We start from the raw sequence: 12,952 nt of genomic DNA, 5'->3' as shown, positions 1-12,952 counted from the left end.
TGCCTTTGTTCTGGCAACGCTAGAAAACTAATACAAGGAAGGCCTCGCTGAAATGTTATTTCCCATCCCATCCCTCCAACCCACCTCTGACATCTGTGTGTCTCTGCTGCATACTCCTGTAGCGCTTTGTAATTTCTCTATCAGAGCTTTTACCACAGTGTTTTAGAATTGCCTGTTTTGCTTTTTCTGTTGTTTTCGATTGTTTATTTCGCTTTTGTGTGTTTGGTCTGTACTGTCTAAGCCATAAGCTTCTTAGGCAGGGACCATATCTGTTTTGCTCACAGTTTTATCCTTAGTGCCTCACACAGTGTTTTACACATTCCAGGCATTCAGTGAATAGTTGAATACAGGGGGTGAATGAATTGAGGATGATTAAAATCCTGGAGGTTAAACTAATGTTAATTGAAGGTCACCTAGAGCTAGAGACTCAGGATGTAATTTTGACTGTCAGAGTTGCTTAAAAGAACATTAACTAGGTTACAGTTCTCAGCACAAAGATAGAAACCATCCTCCTTCTACCATTCCAGTTACAAAGCAATACTCAAAACAAACAGAAGATAGCAGAAGATGACATCTTTGAATGAAGCAAACCACTTTAAAACTCCGAATGGAGCTTAAGATAACTGATTCAGATATACGAAGAAAAGCAGAGTGGCTGTAGGTTGAAATCAGGCCCTGATTCAGTAATGACCGGTGGGTTCTTATCCTTCACATTCATTATTCTTCCCCAGGCATGACTGGGTCAAGTTCCATTCCTCCTTCTAAGTACCATTGCTCTGCCTCATCTAATCTGCAAGCCTGTATGAGTAGGTGCGGCTGTCAGACAGCCAGAGCAGAGCCTGGAGACAAAGGGTGGAGTCAGGAGTTATGAAGTCCAGGACAAGTAGTCAGACCAGAATTTTACGCAATCAGTTCCTGATGACTCACTTAACCTGCGAACCAGGGCATTGGAAGCCTGTATGACATATTCAAGTTACTTCCTGGTTCTGTAGTCAACTGTGGTGAGGCAGTACCCTTACATTACAATCTCCTCTTTGGATCAGCAATTAGTGTACACATGATTTGCAAAATGCTTTTACTAAGCATATTATTATCTGAGAATTAAAAAAAAAAAAAACCAAGATAGTATATTTTCTATGGGATAGCCAAGAAATTTAATTATTGCAAGACATTTCTTTGGTGAGCAAGGAAACCTAAACAGGGCTGAGATGATCTCAGCAGATGTTTCTTTTCTTTCTTATTCTTGTTGTTGAAGATCTCTGCTCTCATTTATGTTTAAAAATCCTTTTGCTGAGGTATAGCATGTAGATGGGGCACAAATAAGAAGCTCAGTCAATGCTTTTTGTCTTTCAAATAACATTATTTCTCTGATTATGAAAACAATATATACACAGTGTAGAGATGTTTTAAAATATGGAAAGAAAATAATTATCATTAATAATTCTCCTAATACCATCACACAGGGATCCTTTTTAACATCTAGGTGAGGAACTTTCCAGCCTTTTTCTATAGGCTGTATTCAAATATGTACTTTATAAAGTTGTAATTGCATAGCTTATCTGGGTTTATTATTTTTACTGTGAATATTTTCCTATATCATCACATATTTTATAATTTGACATTTAACAGCTGCATAGAATTTTACCCTGTGATCTTACTCTATTTAAATAATTCTCTATTACTGAACATTTAGGTTGTTTCCAATTTTTTGCTAAAATAAATAATGCTGCATAAACATTGTTCTGTATAAAGTCCTGCCCACATATATGATAAATAGATAAATGATTAGAGGATGTTGCTATTCCCAATTTCCTTGGCGAAGATGATCAGATGTCCTGATTTTGTGGGTCAGTGTTAGTTTATATTTTCAGGTCCCTGGATCCTTGGTATTAAGGAAACATAAGCCACAGTAGAGGGAAATACTCAATTGAGGAAAGTGCGGTTAGAAGTAAAAGTCAGTTTACCAACCTATTTCAGTAAGGATGACAATAATAGACACAGAATTATTTAAGAAAGATATCTGAGAACCTAGGTAAATACCAACAAATAAAAGTGTGGCCAGATAATATTTCAGGTATTTACCTATATTTTTACTCTTCTGCTTTTCCCTTGCCCATTCAAGCTAGTGGTCTCTGCTCATCCATTCCTCAAAGGACAGATGTTGCATGTTAGAAAGCAGATGTAGTCTGAAAGACTTTCTGGCTTCTGTTTCTAAGAGGTTAAATTCTAGAATAGAGAGTGGGTAGACAAGCTGTCTGTCTGAAATTGTAATGAGACTTGAAAAATATTGTCCTGACTAAGGGGAAGGGAAGTGGTGAATGAACAGAGATTTTGAGGGGGGTTGGAACAAAGGAGGATGGTAGAAAAAACCTTAAAAAGGAAATAGCTTCAAAGTATATCTAGGTGTGTGGGTCCTAGGCAGCCTCGCAAAGATTCCGGTGCCTGGGATGTCAGACAGGAGCAGAGAGGCGTGCTGACTGGAATGGTGGGCATCTGCACTGTAAATTGGGTGCACTTGAGAGTTGGAACCAGATTGTGACTCCTATTCCCCATCTTTGGCACTACATAAGTTCCTGGAACAATGGCACCCAGAGTGAGTGAGGGAAAAGAATTAAGTCAAAGAATTAAGACTGTTTCCCTGTGAGATGAGAGCTCAAAACAGAAGCAGAAATTTAGAAAATCATTATATTCCTTTAATACTTGTGCTTATGGATTGAGATTTATACCCACTATAATTTCTATATTTTCTGTAGAAATTAATAAAATTTTCAAAAATTCTTACAAGAACACTAATGGGAAGAGTTATGGGACAGAGTTGCAGGATATAATCCGTGCAAATTTGGATAGTATCATGGAGTTATTTAAAAATATCTGACATTCCTTCACACTGTTTCAAAGGAATGAAGTAGTGATTTGGGCATTTTAAGAATTAGTTTATAATATTTAGAAACTTTAAAATTTGCTTTAGAACTTTAAAAGTATACTTTTTTATATTAATTTTCAGTGCAGGTTAACGATGTCACATGTTTTACAATTTAGTGAAATCAAATAGAGGCTTATCAGAGTCCCTAATGTTCTGGCTTAATCTAAGAGTTAACTTTGTAGTATTTAGAGCAAGAGATATTTTCTCTGGCTATCCTGCAAAAATCACATTTCTCATTACTGGATTTGTGATAATAATTGGACAAAGAATACTGCAGGCTATACTATCTGGTAAATTCTCAGTGGGCAACTTCACTTTCAAGCTTTTTCACCTGATTTGGTTGGCCAACTAACTGTCAGGGAACTTTAATTATTTAAACATAAGTTACCTAATGCTTTATAGGGAGGAGATCTGGAAGCGAGACAGAAATAGCCATGGATAAATATGAGAGTTAGAGAGACAGACAAATAGAATGGATAACTGCTTTTCTAGGGAGCTCTGAATTCAGTCCCAGATCTTCTTTGGTATCTAAGCGGCCTGGGGTAAGGCCCCTGATTCCTCATGAGCCCCAAGGGTGATAATAGTCTCTAGTGACTTCCCAGGTGGGAGAGGCTCACGAGAGATGATGTGACTGAATGCTGCAAGGGCCCTGGCTCACTGTGCTCACTCAATGTTCCCAGCACTGCCCACCCCTCCCCCCCACACACCCCGCCTACCTCCTCTTTTCTGCTGAGGCTCCTTAACAGAGAAATACTTTTATATGGAGAAAGGTCATTTTACAATCCCCATCTCTTTCCAGAAAAAGTGTGCTGTTTTTTGTTGTTATTTTTCATTTTTAATTTTTTTAAGTGGCAGAAAGATACCCTTTATTGAGCCTCTCCAGTCCTAGTTCTCCTTCTCCTACACAGTCTTGGTTCTCCTGAGATGTCCAGTCCCCTGTTTAGCAATGAGACCCACTTTGCAACCAGCAGGGGTATTTTTGAAGATGGTATCAGGTTTGACAATGTGCCGGTGGTTGCCACCTCCAAAGGGATGCTCCACAGAGTTCATGGCCTCACCCCGCAGGTGTGCTCAGAAATTTCTCTTTGCCTTATACTTGTGGTAGGCACAGCAACCGAGCTTGTCAGTGCAGTCCCCTCTGGCCACCACGCCGACCACAGCTTTGTTGGCTGAAGAGATGACCTTCTTGGAGCCTAAGCGCAGCTTCATTTGGGTCTCATTGGTCTTGGGGTTGCGGTAGGTGATGACGGCGTCGTTTTGGAGGTTCTGGCCAGCTTGCCTCTGTCATCAGCTTCTCCTCCAGGCAACATATGATGGTGCTCTCGGGAATGGTGTCCATTGCGAGCACATGGCCAATGCTGAGCTGGGCCTTCTTGCTGCAGTACGTGAACTAGCCAACGTGGATGCCCTAAGGCGTGAAGAACAGCTCTGTTTCTTATACTCGTAGGGATCCCTGAGGACACACTTGGCAAGGAGTGTGTCACAACCCAGAGCATGGATGACATCCTTCCTGATGCCCTTGATGTAACTGTGTGGCTCAGCAAAGTAGGTGTGCAGCAGGGTCCCTGTGCAGCAGGGACCACTGCTATCCTCCAGAAGTTTCAACGCTGCTCTTCGTCATGTATGGATTTAAAAGCAGGTAACTTCTTTCTCTCCTTCTCTACAGTTTGAAGATATTTTGCCCAGACTGACCATAACTTAGGATTCCCTATGTTTTATTCTTGGAGCTAGTGTAATCAGTTATATGGTTATCGAGTTGATCATATCTAGGCTCATGGTCTTAGGTGGACAGAGAAGAAGGACAAATACAGGGATTCTTATTCCCTCTCATACTTTGGATTCTGACCATGTGGAAGAATGGACTGAGGAAGTCAAGTCGAGGTCTTACCTGGAACTGGCTGTTCCACGAAGTAAGTGTTAGGTTAGCCACCTATATATATATATATATAGTGTATATGTATATACATATACATATACACTATATATATATATATATACACACTATATATATATACATACTATATATATATATACACACTATATATATATATATATATATATATATATATAGTGTATATAGTAGAGTTCATGGAAAACTGATGTTCTTTACCAGCAGAAAGGGGAAGTGAGGTTTTTGGAGGGCTTTCCAACTTGGAATTTTCCAGTCTAAGCAGCTGTAAGGCAGTGATCTTCAGGTGTGAGAAGACAAGTCTTGGAATCTCTTTGTAGTAAGAGGAGGAGAAGGACATACAAAGTTTGAAAACCCATATGTGTATATGTGTTTGAAAGACCAAACATAACTACTTTAAATAATATAACTTTCATAAGAGAGGTAGTCTTTTTAATTCTTATTTAATGAGTATGTGAGTAAATAAAGTTTGAGAAACTGCTTTAGTCTGTAAAAGAAGGTGCCAGAGATGTAAACCAAGTTTAACCCCAGAGTTAGCAAAGTAGGGAATGAATAGCAGCTTAATTAGCAGAGACATAGAGAGCCAGACCTGAGAGAACATCCAACCCAGCAGTTGCCAAACTATAGCCCTAAGAGCCAAATCCAGGCTGGCTGCTGCATTAATTTTTTTTTTTTTTTTTTATTTTACAGAGGTGGGGGGGAGAGAGAGAGAGAGAGAGAGAGAGAGAGAGAGATAGGTGGAGAGACAGAATCTCAAGCAGGTTCCACACCCAGCATGGAACCCATGCAGGGCTTGATCTCTCGAATCTGAGTTCATGACCTGAGATGAGATCAAGAGTCAGATGCTTAACTGAGCCACCCAGGCGCCCCAGGCAAGCTGCTGATTTTTTAATGACTTACTAGCTAATAATGGTTTTTATGTTCTTAAATGGTTGAAAAAAAATCAAAAGAAGAATAATAGTTCATGACATGTGGAAACTATGTGAAATTAAAATCTCAGTGTCCCTAAAGTTTTATTGGAACCCAGCAATGCTCATTCATGTATTCTCATTTGCTGCTTTCATGGTGCAGGGACAGAGTTGAGTAGTTATGACAATTTATGGCCCAGGAAGCTTAAAACATTTATTATCTGACACTTTACAGTTTCAGGTACACAGCATAATGATTCAACAATTTTATACATTATTTAGTGCTCATTAGGATAAGTGTACTCTTGATGTCGTTTATTTCACCCCTCCCCCCCACCCCCCCTCCACTTTCTCTCTGGAAACCATCAGTTTGTTTTCCGTATTTAAGAGCTTTTGTTTGTCTCCTCTTTTCTTTGTTCATTTGTTTCTTAAATTCCATATATGAATCATATGATATTTGTCTAGAAATCATATATTTGTCTTTCTTTGAGTTATTTCCTTTAGAACCATACCCTCTAGGTCCATCCATGTTGTTGCAAATAGTAAGACCTCATTCTTATTTTATGGCTGAGTTATAATACTCTTTTGTGTGTGTGTGTGTGTGTGTGTGTGTGTGTGTGTGTGTGTATGTGTATGTATCACCTCATCATTCATTCATGGATGGATGGACATTGGGTTGCTTCCATATATCTTGGCTATGGTAAATAATGCTGCAGTAAACATAAGGGTGCATATCTTTTTGAATTAGTGTTTTCATTTTCTTTGGGTAAATACCCAGTAGTGGAATTGTGGAATTATTGGATCATATGGTAATTCTATTTTTAATTTTTTGAGGAACCTCCATACTGTTTTCCACAGTGGCCATACCAGTTCGTATTCCCCACCAGCAGTGCACAAGGGTTTCTTTTTCTCTACATCCTCACCAACTTGATATTTCTTGTGTTTCTGATTTTCACCATTCTGACAGGTGTAAGGTGATATCTTATTGTGGTTTTGATTTGCATTTCCCTGATGAATAGTGATGTTGAGCATCTTTCCATGTGTCTGTTGGCCATCTGTATGTCTTCTTTTGAGAAATGTTTATTCATGTCCTCTGCTCATTTTAATCATATTATTTGTTTTTTTGGGTGTTCAGTTGTATAAGTTCTTTTATATATTTTGGATATTAATCCCTTATCAGATTTCTCATTTGCAAATATCTTCTCTCATTCAGTAGTTTGCTTTTTGTTTTCGTAATGGTTTCCTTTGCTGTGCAAAAGCTTTTTATTTTGGTCTAGTCCCAATAGTTTAATTTTACTTTTGTTTGTTTCCCTTGCCTGAGGAGACATTATCTAGAAAAATGTTTCTGTTGACAATATCAAACCCATGTGTCCTTCTAAACATTTTATGGCTTACTGTCTTGCATTTAGGTCTTTAATTCATTTTGAGTTTATTTTTGTGTAAGAAAGTAATCCAGTTTCATTCTTTTGCATGCAGCTATCCAGTTTTTCCAGCATCACTTGTTGAAGAGACTATTGTTTCCCTATTGTATATTCTTGCCTCCTTCATTCATAGATTAATTGACCGTAAGTATGGGTTTATTTCTGGGCTCTCAATTCTGTTCTGTTGATTTATGTGCCTGTTGTTGTGTCAGTACCATGATGTTTTTTGGTTATTACAACTTGTAGTATATCTTGAAATCTGGGATTGTGATACATCCAGCTTTGTTCTTCTTTCTCAAGATTGCTTTGGCTGTTTGGGGTCTTTTGTGGTTCCATACAGATTTTAGTATTATTTGTTCCAGTTCTGTGAAAAATGTTGTTGCATTAAATATGTAGATTGTTTTGGTTAGTATTGACATTTTAACAATATTGCTTCTTCTAATCTGTGAGCATCATATATCTTTCCATTTATTTGTGTCATTTTCAATTTCCTTCATCAGTGTTATATAGTTTTCAGAGTACAGGTCTTTTAGTTCCTTGGTTAAATTTATTCCTAAGTATTTTATTATTTTTGGTGCAATTTTAAATGGGTTTATTTTCTTATTATGTTTTGCTGCTATGTTTACTAGAAAGCTTCTTAATTTCAAGGTGGAATGGCCTTTTTGTTTTTGATTTTGCCATTAATGTCTAGTTTCATTACATTGTGATTATCTTCAATCTCTTTTTAGATAGTACCCTTCTCTTTCTCCATTGATGTATTGAAGAAACTAGGTCATTTATCTCATGATGTTCCATATCTTGGATTTGGCTGCTTGCTTCTTCATATTGTCATTTAACCCATTTTTTTTTTTTTTTTTTTTTTTTTATAATTCATGTTTCTGTAAATTGCTGGTTACACCTCAGGCTTGATTAGATTCAAGTTTAGTGTTTTATGCAGTAATACTTTATGGGGATGCTATATACTTCCTATTGCAACAGATCATAAAGCATGTAATGTCTTGTTCCACTTCAGTGATACAGATATTATTCATCGGGTTTAGGTGAGTAAGCTTGATCCTCCATTATAACCTTCACTATCAACCTTTTGTGTAATGGTTTTAGCATCCATTGATACTGTACCCTTGACCTATTATTTCATTAGGTATAGCAAAATGATGATTTTCCTGTCATTCTTTTTGCTGGTTTTGGTTGTTGTGGTTCTATTTATTTTTAATAGCTTTATTGAGGTATAATTGATGTATAATAAAATGTACATATTTGAAGCATAAATGTTAATTAGTTTTGACATGTTTATATGCCACTTATTACTATATAATACATTATTAAATATTATATATTAATAACTACATGTTTTCTATGAAGAATTTTTCACCATCAGCTATTTGATTATCCTAAAATACAGTTAGTTCATATAGGGAAAGTCAAGCGAAATGCTTGATTCTTTCCATTAATTTATCAGTTAACAGATAATGAGTTGATGCCCTGGAAGCTTCCATTGGTAACAATTAAAGTTTTTTTTTCCAACACTTTTTTTTGGGGGGGGGGTGGAAGGGTAATATTATGAAGCATGCATTTTTATACATTTGAAATGTTTCAGTCAATTACAGTCACTATCTTTTTATTCATGTTCATGTTGTCCAATCTTAGGCTATTGGGAGCCTCTTTGAGTTGGCTCTTAATATATTTTTGTACAATTTCAGTAGTCTTTGATAGCTTCTTTGCTTTTTGGCACAAAAAGATGTCATAGATTCATCTTGAATATTTTCTACCACAAACCTGGAATCAGACAATTTTCTAAAGAGTCCTGGTTCCTTTTATTGGGGAATGGTAATTAGAGCTATGAGCTGTTCTTTATGTTTTCATTTTTAGTATTCTAAAATGATATATTGGTTTATTACTAATGGTATACATTATTGAATTAATATTTTTTATATTAATTGTTTAAGTTAATAGTGTTTAGGTTTGTTTTTTAAATATCAGAACTAAGTAATAATCTATGGCTATTTAAAGTAACTTTATTATATCTTGCCTATTTACTCATGTAGTCAGATTTTACTTACCACAAAAACTATTTATAAAAGGGCACTGGAAGGGCACCTGGTTGGCTCAGTTGGTTAAGTGTCCGACTGTTGATCTTGGCTCAGGTCATGATCTCAGTTCATGAGATTGAGCACTGTGTCAGGCTCTGTGCTGACAGCATGGAGGTTGCTTAGGATTCTCTCTCTTCTTCTTTCTCTGTCCTTCCCCAGCTTGTGCTCGGGTGCCTGTGTGTGTGTGTGCGTGTGTGCTCTCTCTTTCTCTCTCTCAAAATGAATAAATAAACTTAAAAGAAAGAGCACTGGGACAACAAGTTGGGAGACCTGGGGACTCAGGCTCACTTTATAGGTGGTATGAACTTGAGGGAACCACCAGCTCTCTCTTTTAAGTTTCTTTTATTTTTTTAAAAAAATTTTTCAATGTTTTTAAATTTATTTTTGAGAGAGAGAGAGACAGAGAGAGAGCAGGGGAGAGGCAGAGAGAGATGGAAACACAGACTTTTAAGCAGACTCCAGACTCTGAGCTGTCAGCACAGAGCCTGACATGGCATTCGAGCTCATTAACTGAGAGATCATGACCTGAGCCAAAGTCACCACTTAACCAATTAAGCCACCCAGGCAGGATCCCTTTCTTGTAAGTTTCTGACTCCTCTATACCTAGGCAGGGATTAGAGGCATTGGCCTATCTCTGTGGACAGCTGATAGCTGTATATGCTATTTGCTATATCACCCATTTGTTGGGCATCAACAATCAGTCTATCCAGCCAAGAGAGACAGCCAAGAGAGAATGATAAGAATGACCAGATAAGTTTGAGACATTTGTTCCTTTTCACCTTTTAGATCAAAGAGAGATGGAGGGGGAGGAGTGAAACAGCAAACCATAGCCATTTCTTATTCTTTTTTTTAATGTTTCATATATATATATATATATATATATATATATATACACATACATATACATATATAATTTATTGTCAAATTGGTTTCCATACAACACCCAGTGCTCATCCCAACAGGTGCCCTCCTCAATGCGCATCACCCACTTTCTTCTATCCCCCACCCCCCATCAACCCTCAGTTTGTTCTCAGTATTTAAGAGCCTCTTATGGTTTGCCTCCTTCCCTCTCTGTAACTTTTTTTCCCCTTTCCCCTCCCCCATGGTCTTCTGTTAAATTTCTCAGGATCCACATACGAGTGAAAACATATGGTATCTGTCTTTCTCTGCCTGACTTATTTCACTTAGCATAATACTCTCCAGCCATTTCTTATTCTGAGTCTCTCAAGCCAAAGTTGTTCTGGTGGAGAAGATGTGATCATTAAATTGGATTTGAAATTAAAATTTTACTAATACTAGAATTTTTGATAAATAAAAGTGACTGGAAAGAAAGACAGATTCTGCCCAAAATGTTAAGGGATGGGAAAGAAATCTCAGCAAAGCTTGGTCAAAGGCAGTGAGGGATGGGAGAAAAGCAAAACTCTTTGAGTTCATAGCCCACTGTGTTCAGAATGTGCCATAAACTGGGTGTATTTGGTAACCATAATGGGAGAAGTTAAATTTTTCTTATGCATCAATATAAGAAACAGAGATTCTGAATAGAAAATTTAGAAGGATTTTCTGTACTTTAAACTTAGAGATTGATAATTTCCTTTACCTACTCATCTCAGGCTTTTCCTGTAATTCAGTTATTCTCTGCTAGGTGGCAGAAGATATCCTGGTTATGCCATCCAGGAGCTCAAATTCTAATTTTCTGCTCAGATTTCATTGTAGATTTTAGCTGTATATTTTTCAAATAAAAAATAGCAGCATTATTTGAGTATTTTAATAAAAACTTTAAGTATGCTTTAATATGAATAGGAAATGTTGATCAATCATATATATATTTTTTAAATCTAAAAGGTAAACTACATAGAAGTATTTTTCACTGTATTGCTAACTAATCTTGTTCTTATCTCTAGACTGACTAGAATGCTATTTCTTAATTCCCTCTGATTTACTTTTGTAGTAATGTGTCAATAGTAAATTGCTGGCACAGTTCTGAGACTTCATGTAAACAGTATAATTCAAATTTGTTGCAGTTTCCTTCTGGTACTGGTTCTAGGATGTTGGGGTTTAGGAATAATTTTGTGTCTGTCTGTTTTTACTTGTACATAGGTTTCCATTTCTTATTTTCAGAGTTTCACTTTTATCCCTTCTATTGGCAAAATCAAGAAATGAAAATCTCTGACCTGCTGAGACCAAAAATCCCCATTCTACCAGGTTACCTTCTTCAATTAGAGGGCAGTAATTTTCCACTGATTCATAGAATGACATCACTTTTTCTTATCAGCTTTCTAACTGGAAACTCATTTAAACTACTTTACATATGGGAGTACTTATCTTGCTACATCCTAGCCACAACTCTGAGTTTCTACAAATAATTTTAGAAAGTTCTATACATTTTAAGACAAAATGTTAAGTTTCTGAGCAATAGTTCAACAAATATTTATAAACAGTTTTAAAAAATAAATCCCCAGCTTTTTATTACAATGTTTCTAAACATTCAGAAAAATGTCCAATAAATATTCCTATACCAACTACTCATATTAAATAATTAATATTTGCCACATATTTAAATACATCTTTTTTGTGATACATTTTAAAATTGCAGATACTGTGACCATTTACCCCTAAACAGTAGAGTCACATCCCCTAAAATGAGGACATTCTCCTACATAACTGTATCATCACCCCTAAGAAAATTAACAATACTTCCTTAATTTTATCTAATAACCAGTCCATTTTCACATTTCACATTTCTCTCAAATTCAAATTTAACGCATTACTTTTCGTTGCTATTTAGAATTATTATAATCTAGAAAGGCCTTTAAAATTTTTGAAAGAATAATGATACTGTTTTTAAAAAGTTTATTTGGAGAGAGAGAGAGAGAGAGAGAGGGAGAGAGAGAATCCCAAGCAGGCTCTGCATTGTCAGTGTGGAGCCCGATGTGGGGCTTGAACTAATGAACCATGACATCATGACCTGAGCTGAACTCAAGAGTCAGATGCTTAACCAACTGAGCCACCCAGGTTCCCCTAATGATACTGACTTTTTGAAGAGATCAGGACAATTGTCTTATAGAATGTCCAATATTTTGCATTTGTCTGGCTTTTCCTTATAGTGTCATTTGATTCTAAGAGAATATTGTCAAATTAATTTTATGGCAACCAGTTCCTACTACCATGTGAAAGTTTTCAGAAGTTGCAGTAGTTTAAAGCCATAAAATGTTTGTACTGACTCTTTTATAGTTCTGGAAGACTTGCAACCCGAGAATGTCAGAGCAGGAAAGCCCACCCCCACTGACACATTAGAAAAGGGGAACATAGAAATCTATTGCTGCTATAACAAGTTACCACAAATACAGTGGCTTAAAACAGCACAGATTTGTTATCTTATAGCTCTGGAAGCCAGAAGTCCAAAATCAAGCTGTTAGCAAGACTGCATTCCTTTATGAAGACTAAGGGAAACTTTGTTCCTCACTTTTTCCAGCTTTTGCAGGCCATCTGCATTCTTTGGCTTATAGTCCCTTCCTTCATCTTCAAAGCCAGCAGTATAAAATCTTTAGATCTCTCTCTGGCCCTGACCCTGACTTTCCTGCTTCCCTCTTCTGCTTATAAAGACTACTGTGATTACACTGGGCCCATATGAATATAATCCAGAATACTCTTTCTATTTCAAGGTCATCTGATTAGAATCTTAGTTGCATATGCAACCTAAT

The 12,952-nt window shown here is 36.7% G+C and overlaps 1 pseudogene; it reads right to left on the bottom strand.

Moving 5' to 3' along the window:
• Positions 1–3,823: 3,823 nt before the first annotated feature.
• Positions 3,824–5,172, bottom strand: LOC109266233 (60S ribosomal protein L8-like; annotated as a pseudogene).
• Between the last annotated feature and the right edge of the window lie 7,780 nt (positions 5,173–12,952).

This window comes from Panthera pardus, unplaced genomic scaffold (assembly GCF_024362965.1).
Source record: "Panthera pardus isolate Hobbes unplaced genomic scaffold, ASM2436296v1 HiC_scaffold_16, whole genome shotgun sequence".
In the NCBI taxonomy this organism is placed as follows: Eukaryota; Metazoa; Chordata; class Mammalia; order Carnivora; family Felidae; genus Panthera; species Panthera pardus.
This window is presented reverse-complemented; position numbering and strand designations above follow the sequence as displayed.